The sequence below is a fragment of the Euphorbia lathyris genome, chromosome 1 (genome assembly GCF_963576675.1).
Source record: "Euphorbia lathyris chromosome 1, ddEupLath1.1, whole genome shotgun sequence".
NCBI lineage: Eukaryota > Viridiplantae > Streptophyta > Magnoliopsida > Malpighiales > Euphorbiaceae > Euphorbia > Euphorbia lathyris.
Genome location: NC_088910.1, coordinates 132,628,777 through 132,638,419, shown reverse-complemented (window position 1 = coordinate 132,638,419; position 9,643 = coordinate 132,628,777). Strand labels below are relative to the sequence as shown.

At 48.8% G+C, this 9,643-nt stretch overlaps 30 non-coding genes across 30 annotated transcripts; all 30 read left to right on the top strand.

Moving 5' to 3' along the window:
* Positions 1-61: 61 nt before the first annotated feature.
* Positions 62-180, top strand: LOC136214907 (5S ribosomal RNA). Its single transcript, XR_010681971.1, has one exon. It is a non-coding gene; the product is annotated as a 5S ribosomal RNA (ribosomal RNA).
* Positions 181-363: 183 nt separating this feature from the next.
* Positions 364-482, top strand: LOC136212112 (5S ribosomal RNA). The gene has a single exon (XR_010679287.1). It is a non-coding gene; the product is annotated as a 5S ribosomal RNA (ribosomal RNA).
* Positions 483-664: 182 nt separating this feature from the next.
* LOC136211353 (5S ribosomal RNA) lies at positions 665-783 on the top strand. The gene has a single exon (XR_010678559.1). It is a non-coding gene; the product is annotated as a 5S ribosomal RNA (ribosomal RNA).
* Positions 784-967: 184 nt separating this feature from the next.
* Positions 968-1,086, top strand: LOC136214906 (5S ribosomal RNA). Its single transcript, XR_010681970.1, has one exon. It is a non-coding gene; the product is annotated as a 5S ribosomal RNA (ribosomal RNA).
* Positions 1,087-1,269: 183 nt separating this feature from the next.
* LOC136211352 (5S ribosomal RNA) lies at positions 1,270-1,388 on the top strand. The gene has a single exon (XR_010678558.1). It is a non-coding gene; the product is annotated as a 5S ribosomal RNA (ribosomal RNA).
* A 184-nt stretch (positions 1,389-1,572) lies between these two features.
* LOC136215629 (5S ribosomal RNA) lies at positions 1,573-1,691 on the top strand. Its single transcript, XR_010682665.1, has one exon. It is a non-coding gene; the product is annotated as a 5S ribosomal RNA (ribosomal RNA).
* Positions 1,692-1,874: 183 nt separating this feature from the next.
* On the top strand, positions 1,875-1,993 carry LOC136211351 (5S ribosomal RNA). Its single transcript, XR_010678557.1, has one exon. It is a non-coding gene; the product is annotated as a 5S ribosomal RNA (ribosomal RNA).
* A 182-nt stretch (positions 1,994-2,175) lies between these two features.
* Positions 2,176-2,294, top strand: LOC136211712 (5S ribosomal RNA). The gene has a single exon (XR_010678905.1). It is a non-coding gene; the product is annotated as a 5S ribosomal RNA (ribosomal RNA).
* A 184-nt stretch (positions 2,295-2,478) lies between these two features.
* LOC136214905 (5S ribosomal RNA) lies at positions 2,479-2,597 on the top strand. Its single transcript, XR_010681969.1, has one exon. It is a non-coding gene; the product is annotated as a 5S ribosomal RNA (ribosomal RNA).
* Positions 2,598-2,780: 183 nt separating this feature from the next.
* On the top strand, positions 2,781-2,899 carry LOC136214433 (5S ribosomal RNA). The gene has a single exon (XR_010681518.1). It is a non-coding gene; the product is annotated as a 5S ribosomal RNA (ribosomal RNA).
* Positions 2,900-3,082: 183 nt separating this feature from the next.
* Positions 3,083-3,201, top strand: LOC136212933 (5S ribosomal RNA). Its single transcript, XR_010680072.1, has one exon. It is a non-coding gene; the product is annotated as a 5S ribosomal RNA (ribosomal RNA).
* A 182-nt stretch (positions 3,202-3,383) lies between these two features.
* LOC136212313 (5S ribosomal RNA) lies at positions 3,384-3,502 on the top strand. The gene has a single exon (XR_010679478.1). It is a non-coding gene; the product is annotated as a 5S ribosomal RNA (ribosomal RNA).
* A 184-nt stretch (positions 3,503-3,686) lies between these two features.
* Positions 3,687-3,805, top strand: LOC136214811 (5S ribosomal RNA). Its single transcript, XR_010681881.1, has one exon. It is a non-coding gene; the product is annotated as a 5S ribosomal RNA (ribosomal RNA).
* Positions 3,806-3,987: 182 nt separating this feature from the next.
* Positions 3,988-4,106, top strand: LOC136213444 (5S ribosomal RNA). Its single transcript, XR_010680554.1, has one exon. It is a non-coding gene; the product is annotated as a 5S ribosomal RNA (ribosomal RNA).
* A 183-nt stretch (positions 4,107-4,289) lies between these two features.
* LOC136214387 (5S ribosomal RNA) lies at positions 4,290-4,408 on the top strand. Its single transcript, XR_010681475.1, has one exon. It is a non-coding gene; the product is annotated as a 5S ribosomal RNA (ribosomal RNA).
* Positions 4,409-4,590: 182 nt separating this feature from the next.
* LOC136211349 (5S ribosomal RNA) lies at positions 4,591-4,709 on the top strand. Its single transcript, XR_010678555.1, has one exon. It is a non-coding gene; the product is annotated as a 5S ribosomal RNA (ribosomal RNA).
* A 408-nt stretch (positions 4,710-5,117) lies between these two features.
* Positions 5,118-5,236, top strand: LOC136215055 (5S ribosomal RNA). Its single transcript, XR_010682109.1, has one exon. It is a non-coding gene; the product is annotated as a 5S ribosomal RNA (ribosomal RNA).
* A 183-nt stretch (positions 5,237-5,419) lies between these two features.
* LOC136214904 (5S ribosomal RNA) lies at positions 5,420-5,538 on the top strand. The gene has a single exon (XR_010681968.1). It is a non-coding gene; the product is annotated as a 5S ribosomal RNA (ribosomal RNA).
* A 183-nt stretch (positions 5,539-5,721) lies between these two features.
* On the top strand, positions 5,722-5,840 carry LOC136214431 (5S ribosomal RNA). Its single transcript, XR_010681517.1, has one exon. It is a non-coding gene; the product is annotated as a 5S ribosomal RNA (ribosomal RNA).
* A 183-nt stretch (positions 5,841-6,023) lies between these two features.
* LOC136212932 (5S ribosomal RNA) lies at positions 6,024-6,142 on the top strand. The gene has a single exon (XR_010680071.1). It is a non-coding gene; the product is annotated as a 5S ribosomal RNA (ribosomal RNA).
* A 182-nt stretch (positions 6,143-6,324) lies between these two features.
* LOC136212312 (5S ribosomal RNA) lies at positions 6,325-6,443 on the top strand. Its single transcript, XR_010679477.1, has one exon. It is a non-coding gene; the product is annotated as a 5S ribosomal RNA (ribosomal RNA).
* Positions 6,444-6,627: 184 nt separating this feature from the next.
* LOC136214810 (5S ribosomal RNA) lies at positions 6,628-6,746 on the top strand. Its single transcript, XR_010681880.1, has one exon. It is a non-coding gene; the product is annotated as a 5S ribosomal RNA (ribosomal RNA).
* A 182-nt stretch (positions 6,747-6,928) lies between these two features.
* On the top strand, positions 6,929-7,047 carry LOC136213442 (5S ribosomal RNA). Its single transcript, XR_010680552.1, has one exon. It is a non-coding gene; the product is annotated as a 5S ribosomal RNA (ribosomal RNA).
* Positions 7,048-7,230: 183 nt separating this feature from the next.
* Positions 7,231-7,349, top strand: LOC136214386 (5S ribosomal RNA). The gene has a single exon (XR_010681474.1). It is a non-coding gene; the product is annotated as a 5S ribosomal RNA (ribosomal RNA).
* Positions 7,350-7,531: 182 nt separating this feature from the next.
* Positions 7,532-7,650, top strand: LOC136211348 (5S ribosomal RNA). The gene has a single exon (XR_010678554.1). It is a non-coding gene; the product is annotated as a 5S ribosomal RNA (ribosomal RNA).
* Positions 7,651-8,058: 408 nt separating this feature from the next.
* LOC136215543 (5S ribosomal RNA) lies at positions 8,059-8,177 on the top strand. The gene has a single exon (XR_010682582.1). It is a non-coding gene; the product is annotated as a 5S ribosomal RNA (ribosomal RNA).
* Positions 8,178-8,351: 174 nt separating this feature from the next.
* On the top strand, positions 8,352-8,470 carry LOC136214641 (5S ribosomal RNA). The gene has a single exon (XR_010681721.1). It is a non-coding gene; the product is annotated as a 5S ribosomal RNA (ribosomal RNA).
* Positions 8,471-8,730: 260 nt separating this feature from the next.
* Positions 8,731-8,849, top strand: LOC136211730 (5S ribosomal RNA). Its single transcript, XR_010678921.1, has one exon. It is a non-coding gene; the product is annotated as a 5S ribosomal RNA (ribosomal RNA).
* Positions 8,850-9,032: 183 nt separating this feature from the next.
* On the top strand, positions 9,033-9,151 carry LOC136211917 (5S ribosomal RNA). Its single transcript, XR_010679101.1, has one exon. It is a non-coding gene; the product is annotated as a 5S ribosomal RNA (ribosomal RNA).
* Positions 9,152-9,333: 182 nt separating this feature from the next.
* LOC136211347 (5S ribosomal RNA) lies at positions 9,334-9,452 on the top strand. The gene has a single exon (XR_010678553.1). It is a non-coding gene; the product is annotated as a 5S ribosomal RNA (ribosomal RNA).
* The last annotated feature ends 191 nt before the right edge of the window (positions 9,453-9,643 follow it).

The following is a 9,643-nucleotide window of genomic DNA, read 5'->3' as shown; positions in this document are numbered from 1 at the left end:
AGAATACGGGAGAAAGGGGCGTCCAGTATGGAATATATGCTTAGTTTTTGCATGGGATGACGGGTGCGATCATACCAGCACTAATGCACCGGATCCCATCAGAACTCCGAAGTTAAACGCGCTTGGGCGAGAGTAGTACTAAGATGGGCGACCTCTTCGGAAGTCCTCGTGTTGCACCCCCAAACTTTTTTGCAACGTGCATTTTTTAATTATTTAATGTTTTTTTCCACCATGGCGTGCACGTTTTCGAGGCGGGAGTCAGTGTTTGGGGTCCGGGGGCTTGTGCATGCACGTGAAGGATGAGCATACGGGAGAAAGGGGCGCCCAGTATGGAATATATGCTTAGTTTTTGCATGGGATGACGTGTGCGATCATACCAGCACTAATGCACCGGATCCCATCAGAACTCCGAAGTTAAACGTGCTTGGGCGAGAGTAGTACTAAGATGGGTGACCTCTTGGGAAGTCCTCGTGTTGCACCCCCAAACTTTTTTGCAACGTGCATTTTTTAATTATTTAATTTTTTTTTCACCATGGCGTGCACGTTTTCGAGGCGGGGGTCAGTGTTTGGGGTCCGGGGGCTTGTGCATGCACGTGAAGGATGAGCATACGGGAGAAAGGGGCGCCCAGTATGGAATATATGCTTAGTTTTTGCATGGGATGACGGGTGCGATCATACCAGCACTAATGCACCGGATCCCATCAGAACTCCGAAGTTAAACGTGCTTGGGCGAGAGTAGTACTAAGATGGGTGACCTCTTGGGAAGTCCTCGTGTTGCACCCCCAAACTTTTTTGCAACGTGCATTTTTTAATTATTTAAATTTTTTTTTTCACCATGGCGTGCACGTTTTCGAGGCGGGGGTCAGTGTTTGGGGTCCGAGGGCTTGTGCATGCACGTGAAGGATGAGCATACGGGAGAAAGGGGCGCCCAGTATGGAATATATGCTTAGTTTTTGCATGGGATGACGGGTGCGATCATACCAGCACTAATGCACCGGATCCCATCAGAACTCCGAAGTTAAACGCGCTTGGGCGAGAGTAGTACTAAGATGGGCGACCTCTTCGGAAGTCCTCGTGTTGCACCCCCAAACTTTTTTGCAACGTGCATTTTTTAATTATTTAATGTTTTTTTCCACCATGGCGTGCACGTTTTCGAGGCGGGGGTCAGTGTTTGGGGTCCGGGGGCTTGTGCATGCACGTGAAGGATGAGCATACGGGAGAAAGGGGCGCCCAGTATGGAATATATGCTTAGTTTTTGCATGGGATGACGGGTGCGATCATACCAGCACTAATGCACCGGATCCCATCAGAACTCCGAAGTTAAACGTGCTTGGGCGAGAGTAGTACTAAGATGGGTGACCTCTTGGGAAGTCCTCGTGTTGCACCCCCAAACTTTTTTGCAACGTGCATTTTTTAATTATTTAAATTTTTTTTTTCACCATGGCGTGCACGTTTTCGAGGCGGGGGTCAGTGTTTGGGGTCCGAGGGTTTGTGCATGCACGTGAAGGATGAGCATACGGGAGAAAGGGGCGTCCATTATGGAATATATGCTTAGTTTTTGCATGGGATGACGGGTGCGATCATACCACCACTAATGCACCGGATCCCATCAGAACTCCGAAGTTAAACGCGCTTGGGCGAGAGTAGTACTAAGATGGGCGACCTCTTCGGAAGTCCTCGTGTTGCACCCCCAAACTTTTTTGCAACGTGCATTTTTTAATTATTTAATGTTTTTTTCCACCATGGCGTGCACGTTTTCGAGGCGGGAGTCAGTGTTTGGGGTCCGGGGGCTTGTGCATGCACGTGAAGGATGAGCATACGGGAGAAAGGGGCGCCCAGTATGGAATATATGCTTAGTTTTTGCATGGGATGACGGGTGCGATCATACCAGCACTAATGCACCGGATCCCATCAGAACTCCGAAGTTAAACGTGCTTGGGCGAGAGTAGTACTAAGATGGGTGACCTCTTGGGAAGTCCTCGTGTTGCACCCCCAAACTTTTTTGCAACGTGCATTTTTTAATTATTTAATTTTTTTTTCACCATGGCGTGCACGTTTTCGAGGCGGGGGTCAGTGTTTGGGGTCCGGGGGCTTGTGCATGCACGTGAAGGATGAGCATACGGGAGAAAGGGGCGCCCAGTATGGAATATATGCTTAGTTTTTGCATGGGATGACGGGTGCGATCATACCAGCACTAATGCACCGGATCCCATCAGAACTCCGAAGTTAAACGTGCTTGGGCGAGAGTAGTACTAAGATGGGTGACCTCTTGAGAAGTCCTCGTGTTGCACCCCCAAACTTTTTTGCAACGTGCATTTTTTAATTATTTAAATTTTTTTTTTCACCATGGCGTGCACGTTTTCGAGGCGGGGGTCAGTGTTTGGGGTCCGAGGGCTTGTGCATGCACGTGAAGGATGAGCATACGGGAGAAAGGGGCGCCCAGTATGGAATATATGCTTAGTTTTTGCATGGGATGACGGGTGCGATCATACCAGCACTAATGCACCGGATCCCATCAGAACTCCGAAGTTAAACGCGCTTGGGCGAGAGTAGTACTAAGATGGGCGACCTCTTCGGAAGTCCTCGTGTTGCACCCCCAAACTTTTTTGCAACGTGCATTTTTTAATTATTTAATGTTTTTTTCCACCATGGCGTGCACGTTTTCGAGGCGGGGGTCAGTGTTTGGGGTCCGGGGGCTTGTGCATGCACGTGAAGGATGAGCATACGGGAGAAAGGGGCGCCCAGTATGGAATATATGCTTAGTTTTTGCATGGGATGACGGGTGCGATCATACCAGCACTAATGCACCGGATCCCATCAGAACTCCGAAGTAAAACGCGCTTGGGCGAGAGTAGTACTAAGATGGGTGACCTCTTGGGAAGTCCTCGTGTTGCACCCCCAAACTTTTTTGCAACGTGCATTTTTTAATTATTTAATTTTTTTTTTTACCATGGCGTGCACGTTTTCGAGGCGGGGGTGAGTGTTTGGGGTCCGGAGGCTTGTGCATGCACGTGAAGGATGAGCATACGGGAGAAAGGGGCGCCCAGTATGGAATATATGCTTAGTTTTTGCATGGGATGACGGGTGCGATCATACCAGCACTAATGCACCGGATCCCATCAGAACTCCGAAGATAAACGTGCTTGGGCGAGAGTAGTACTAAGATGGGTGACCTCTTGGGAAGTCCTCGTGTTGCACCCCCAAACTTTTTTGCAACGTGCATTTTTTAATTATTTAATTTTTTTTTCACCATGGCGTGCACGTTTTCGAGGCGGGGGTCAGTGTTTGGGGTCCGGGGGCTTGTGCATGCACGTGAAGGATGAGCATACGGGAGAAAGGGGCGCCCAGTATGGAATATATGCTTAGTTTTTGCATGGGATGACGGGTGCGATCATACCAGCACTAATGCACCGGATCCCATCAGAACTCCGAAGTAAAACGTGCTTGGGCGAGAGTAGTACTAAGATGGGTGACCTCTTGGGAAGTCCTCGTGTTGCACCCCCAAACTTTTTTGCAACGTGCATTTTTTAATTATTTAATTTTTTTTTTTCACCATGGCGTGCACGTTTTCGAGGCGGGGGTGAGTGTTTGGGGTCCGGAGGCTTGTGCATGCACGTGAAGGATGAGCATACGGGAGAAAGGGGCGCCCAGTATGGAATATATGCTTAGTTTTTGCATGGGATGACGGGTGCGATCATACCAGCACTAATGCACCGGATCCCATCAGAACTCCGAAGATAAACGTGTTGGGGCGAGAGTAGTACTAAGATGGGTGACCTCTTGGGAAGTCCTCGTGTTGCACCCCCAAACTTTTTTGCAACGTGCATTTTTTAATTATTTAATTTTTTTTTCACCATGGCGTGCACGTTTTCGAGGCGGGGGTCGGTGTTTGGGGTCCGGGGGCTTGTGCATGCACCTGAAGGATGAGCATACGGGAGAAAGGGGCGCCCAGTATGGAATATATGCTTAGTTTTTGCATGGGATGACGGGTGCGATCATACCAGCACTAATGCACCGGATCCCATCAGAACTCCGAAGTTAAACGTGTTCGGGCGAGAGTAGTACTAAGATGGGTGACCTCTTGGGAAGTCCTCGTGTTGCACCCCCAAACTTTTTTGCAACGTGCATTTTTTAATTATTTAATTTTTTTTTTCACCATGGCGTGCACGTTTTCGAGGCGGGGGTGAGTGTTTGGGGTCCGGGGGCTTGTGCATGCACGTGAAGGATGAGCATACGGGAGAAACGGGCGCCCAGTATGGAATATATGCTTAGTTTTTGCATGGGATGACGTGTGCGATCATACCAGCACTAATGCACCGGATTCCATTAGAACTCCGAAGTTAAACGTGCTTGGGCGAGAGTAGTACTAAGATGGGTGACCTCTTGGGAAGTCCTCGTGTTGCACCCCCAAACTTTTTTGCAACGTGCATTTTTTAATTATTTAATTTTTTTTTCACCATGGCGTGCACGTTTTCGAGGCGGGGGTCAGTGTTTGGGGTCCGGAGGCTTGTGCATGCACGTGAAGGATGAGCATACGGGAGAAAGGGGCGCCCAGTATGGAATATATGCTTAGTTTTTGCATTGGATGACGGGTGCGATCATACCAGCACTAATGCACCGGATCCCATCAGAACTCCGAAGTTAAACGTGCTTGGGCGAGAGTAGTACTAAGATGGGTGACCTCTTGGGAAGTCCTCGTGTTGCACCCCCAAACTTTTTTGCAACGTGCATTTTTTAATTATTTAATTTTTTTTTTCACCATGGCGTGCGCGTTTTCGAGGCGGGGGTCAGTGTTTGGGGTCCGGGGGCTTGTGCATGCACGTGAAGGATGAGCATACGGGAGAAAGGGGCGTCCAGTATGGAATATATGCTTAGTTTTTGCATGGGATGACGGGTGCGATCATACCAGCACTAATGCACCGGATCCCATCAGAACTCCGAAGTCAAACGTGTGCATTTTTTAATTATTTAATTTTTTTTTCACCATGGCGTGCACGTTTTCGAGGCGGGGGTCAGTGTTTGGGGTCCGGAGGCTTGTGCATGCACGTGAAGGATGAGCATACGGGAGAAAGGGGCGCCCAGTATGGAATATATGCTTAGTTTTTGCATGGGATGACGGGTGCGATCATACCAGCACTAATGCACCGGATCCCATCAGAACTCCGAAGTCAAACGTGCTTGGGCGAGAGTAGTACTAAAATGGGTGACCTCTTGGGAAGTCTTCGTGTTGCATCCCCAAACTTTTTTGCAACGTGCATTTTTTAATTATTTAATTTTTTTTTTCACCATGGCGTGCGCGTTTTCGAGGCGGGGGTCAGTGTTTGGGGTCCGGGGGCTTGTGCATGCACGTGAAGGATGAGCATACGGGAGAAAGGGGCGCCCAGTATGGAATATATGCTTAGTTTTTGCATGGGATGACGGGTGCGATCATACCAGCACTAATGCACCGGATCCCATCAGAACTCCGAAGTTAAACGCGCTTGGGCGAGAGTAGTACTAAGATGGGCGACCTCTTCGGAAGTCCTCGTGTTGCACCCCCAAACTTTTTTGCAACGTGCATTTTTTAATTATTTAATGATTTTTTCCACCATGGCGTGCACGTTTTCGAGGCGGGGGTCAGTGTTTGGGGTCCGGGGGCTTGTGCATGCACGTGAAGGATGAGCATACGGGAGAAAGGGGCGCCCAGTATGGAATATATGCTTAGTTTTTGCATGGGATGACGGGTGCGATCATACCAGCACTAATGCACCGGATCCCATCAGAACTCCGAAGTAAAACGCGCTTGGGCGAGAGTAGTACTAAGATGGGTGACCTCTTGGGAAGTCCTCGTGTTGCACCCCCAAACTTTTTTGCAACGTGCATTTTTTAATTATTTAATTTTTTTTTTTACCATGGCGTGCACGTTTTCGAGGCGGGGGTGAGTGTTTGGGGTCCGGAGGCTTGTGCATGCACGTGAAGGATGAGCATACGGGAGAAAGGGGCGCCCAGTATGGAATATATGCTTAGTTTTTGCATGGGATGACGGGTGCGATCATACCAGCACTAATGCACCGGATCCCATCAGAACTCCGAAGATAAACGTGCTTGGGCGAGAGTAGTACTAAGATGGGTGACCTCTTGGGAAGTCCTCGTGTTGCACCCCCAAACTTTTTTGCAACGTGCATTTTTTAATTATTTAATTTTTTTTTCACCATGGCGTGCACGTTTTCGAGGCGGGGGTCAGTGTTTGGGGTCCGGGGGCTTGTGCATGCACGTGAAGGATGAGCATACGGGAGAAAGGGGCGCCCAGTATGGAATATATGCTTAGTTTTTGCATGGGATGACGGGTGCGATCATACCAGCACTAATGCACCGGATCCCATCAGAACTCCGAAGTAAAACGTGCTTGGGCGAGAGTAGTACTAAGATGGGTGACCTCTTGGGAAGTCCTCGTGTTGCACCCCCAAACTTTTTTGCAACGTGCATTTTTTAATTATTTAATTTTTTTTTTTCACCATGGCGTGCACGTTTTCGAGGCGGGGGTGAGTGTTTGGGGTCCGGAGGCTTGTGCATGCACGTGAAGGATGAGCATACGGGAGAAAGGGGCGCCCAGTATGGAATATATGCTTAGTTTTTGCATGGGATGACGGGTGCGATCATACCAGCACTAATGCACCGGATCCCATCAGAACTCCGAAGATAAACGTGTTGGGGCGAGAGTAGTACTAAGATGGGTGACCTCTTGGGAAGTCCTCGTGTTGCACCCCCAAACTTTTTTGCAACGTGCATTTTTTAATTATTTAATTTTTTTTTCACCATGGCGTGCACGTTTTCGAGGCGGGGGTCGGTGTTTGGGGTCCGGGGGCTTGTGCATGCACCTGAAGGATGAGCATACGGGAGAAAGGGGCGCCCAGTATGGAATATATGCTTAGTTTTTGCATGGGATGACGGGTGCGATCATACCAGCACTAATGCACCGGATCCCATCAGAACTCCGAAGTTAAACGTGTTCGGGCGAGAGTAGTACTAAGATGGGTGACCTCTTGGGAAGTCCTCGTGTTGCACCCCCAAACTTTTTTGCAACGTGCATTTTTTAATTATTTAATTTTTTTTTTCACCATGGCGTGCACGTTTTCGAGGCGGGGGTGAGTGTTTGGGGTCCGGGGGCTTGTGCATGCACGTGAAGGATGAGCATACGGGAGAAACGGGCGCCCAGTATGGAATATATGCTTAGTTTTTGCATGGGATGACGTGTGCGATCATACCAGCACTAATGCACCGGATTCCATTAGAACTCCGAAGTTAAACGTGCTTGGGCGAGAGTAGTACTAAGATGGGTGACCTCTTGGGAAGTCCTCGTGTTGCACCCCCAAACTTTTTTGCAACGTGCATTTTTTAATTATTTAATTTTTTTTTCACCATGGCGTGCACGTTTTCGAGGCGGGGGTCAGTGTTTGGGGTCCGGAGGCTTGTGCATGCACGTGAAGGATGAGCATACGGGAGAAAGGGGCGCCCAGTATGGAATATATGCTTAGTTTTTGCATTGGATGACGGGTGCGATCATACCAGCACTAATGCACCGGATCCCATCAGAACTCCGAAGTTAAACGTGCTTGGGCGAGAGTAGTACTAAGATGGGTGACCTCTTGGGAAGTCCTCGTGTTGCACCCCCAAACTTTTTTGCAACGTGCATTTTTTAATTATTTAATTTTTTTTTTCACCATGGCGTGCGCGTTTTCGAGGCGGGGGTCAGTGTTTGGGGTCCGGGGGCTTGTGCATGCACGTGAAGGATGAGCATACGGGAGAAAGGGGCGTCCAGTATGGAATATATGCTTAGTTTTTGCATGGGATGACGGGTGCGATCATACCAGCACTAATGCACCGGATCCCATCAGAACTCCGAAGTCAAACGTGTGCATTTTTTAATTATTTAATTTTTTTTTCACCATGGCGTGCACGTTTTCGAGGCGGGGGTCAGTGTTTGGGGTCCGGAGGCTTGTGCATGCACGTGAAGGATGAGCATACGGGAGAAAGGGGCGCCCAGTATGGAATATATGCTTAGTTTTTGCATGGGATGACGGGTGCGATCATACCAGCACTAATGCACGGGATCCCATCAGAACTCCGAAGTCAAACGTGCTTGGGCGAGAGTAGTACTAAAATGGGTGACCTCTTGGGAAGTCTTCGTGTTGCATCCCCAAACTTTTTTGCAACGTGCATTTTTTAATTATTTAATTTTTTTTTTCACCATGGCGTGCGCGTTTTCGAGGCGGGGGTCAGTGTTTGGGGTCCGGGGGCTTGTGCATGCACGTGCATACGGGAGAAAGGGGCGTCCAGTATGGAATATATGCTTAGTTTTTGCATGGGATGACGGGTGCGATCATACCAGCACTAATGCACCGGATCCCATCAGAACTCCGAAGTCAAACGTGCTTGGGCGAGAGTAGTACTAAAATGGGTGACCTGTTGGGAAGTCCTCGTGTTGCACCCCCAAACTTTTTTGCAACGTGCATTTTTTAATTATTTATTTTTTTTTTCACCATGGCGTGCACGTTTTCGAGGCGGGCCCAAACTTTTTTGCAACGTGCATTTTTTAATTATTTAATTTTTTTTTTCACCATGGCGTGCACGTTTTCGAGGGGGGGGTCAGTGTTTGGGGTCCGGGGGCTTGTGCATGCACGTGAAGGATGAGCATACGGGAGAAAGGGGCGCCCAGTATGGAATATATGCTTAGTTTTTGCATGGGTTGACGGGTGCGATCATACCAGCACTAATGCACCGGATCCCATCAGAACTCCGAAGTTAAACGTGCCTGGGCGAGAGTAGTACTAAGATGGGTGACCTCTTGGGAAGTCCTCGTGTTGCACCCCCAAACTTTTTTGCAACGTGCATTTTTTAATTATTTAAATTTTTTTTTCACCATGGCGTGCACGTTTTCGAGGCGGGGGTGAGTGTTTGGGGTCCGGGGGCTTGTCCATGCACGTGAAGGATGAGCATACGGGAGAAAGGGGCGCCCAGTATGGAATATATGCTTAGTTTTTGCATGGGATGACGGGTGCGATCATACCAGCACTAATGCACCGGATCCCATTAGAACTCCGAAGTTAAACGTGCTTGGGCGAGAGTAGTACTAAGATGGGTGACCTCTTGGGAAGTCCTCGTGTTGCACCCCCAAACTTTTTTGCAACGTGCATTTTTTAATTATTTATTTTTTTTTTCACCATGGCGTGCACGTTTTCGAGGCGGGGGTCAGTGTTTGGGGTCCGGAGGCTTGTGCATGCACGTGAAGGATGAGCATACGGGAGAAAGGGGCGCCCAGTATGGAATATATGCTTAGTTTTTGCATGGGATGACGGGTGCGATCATACCAGCACTAATGCACCGGATCCCATCAGAACTCCGAAGTTAAACGTGCTTGGGCGAGAGTAGTACTAAGATGGGTGACCTCTTGGGAAGTCCTCGTGTTGCACCCCCAAACTTTTTTGCAACGTGCATTTTTTAATTATTTAATTTTTTTTTTCACCATGGCGTGCGCGTTTTCGAGGCGGGGGTCAGTGTTTGGGGTCCGGGGGCTTGTGCATGCACGTGAAGGATGAGCATACGGGAGAAAGGGGCGTCCAGTATGGAATAAATGCTTAGTTTTTGCATGGGATGACGGGTGCGA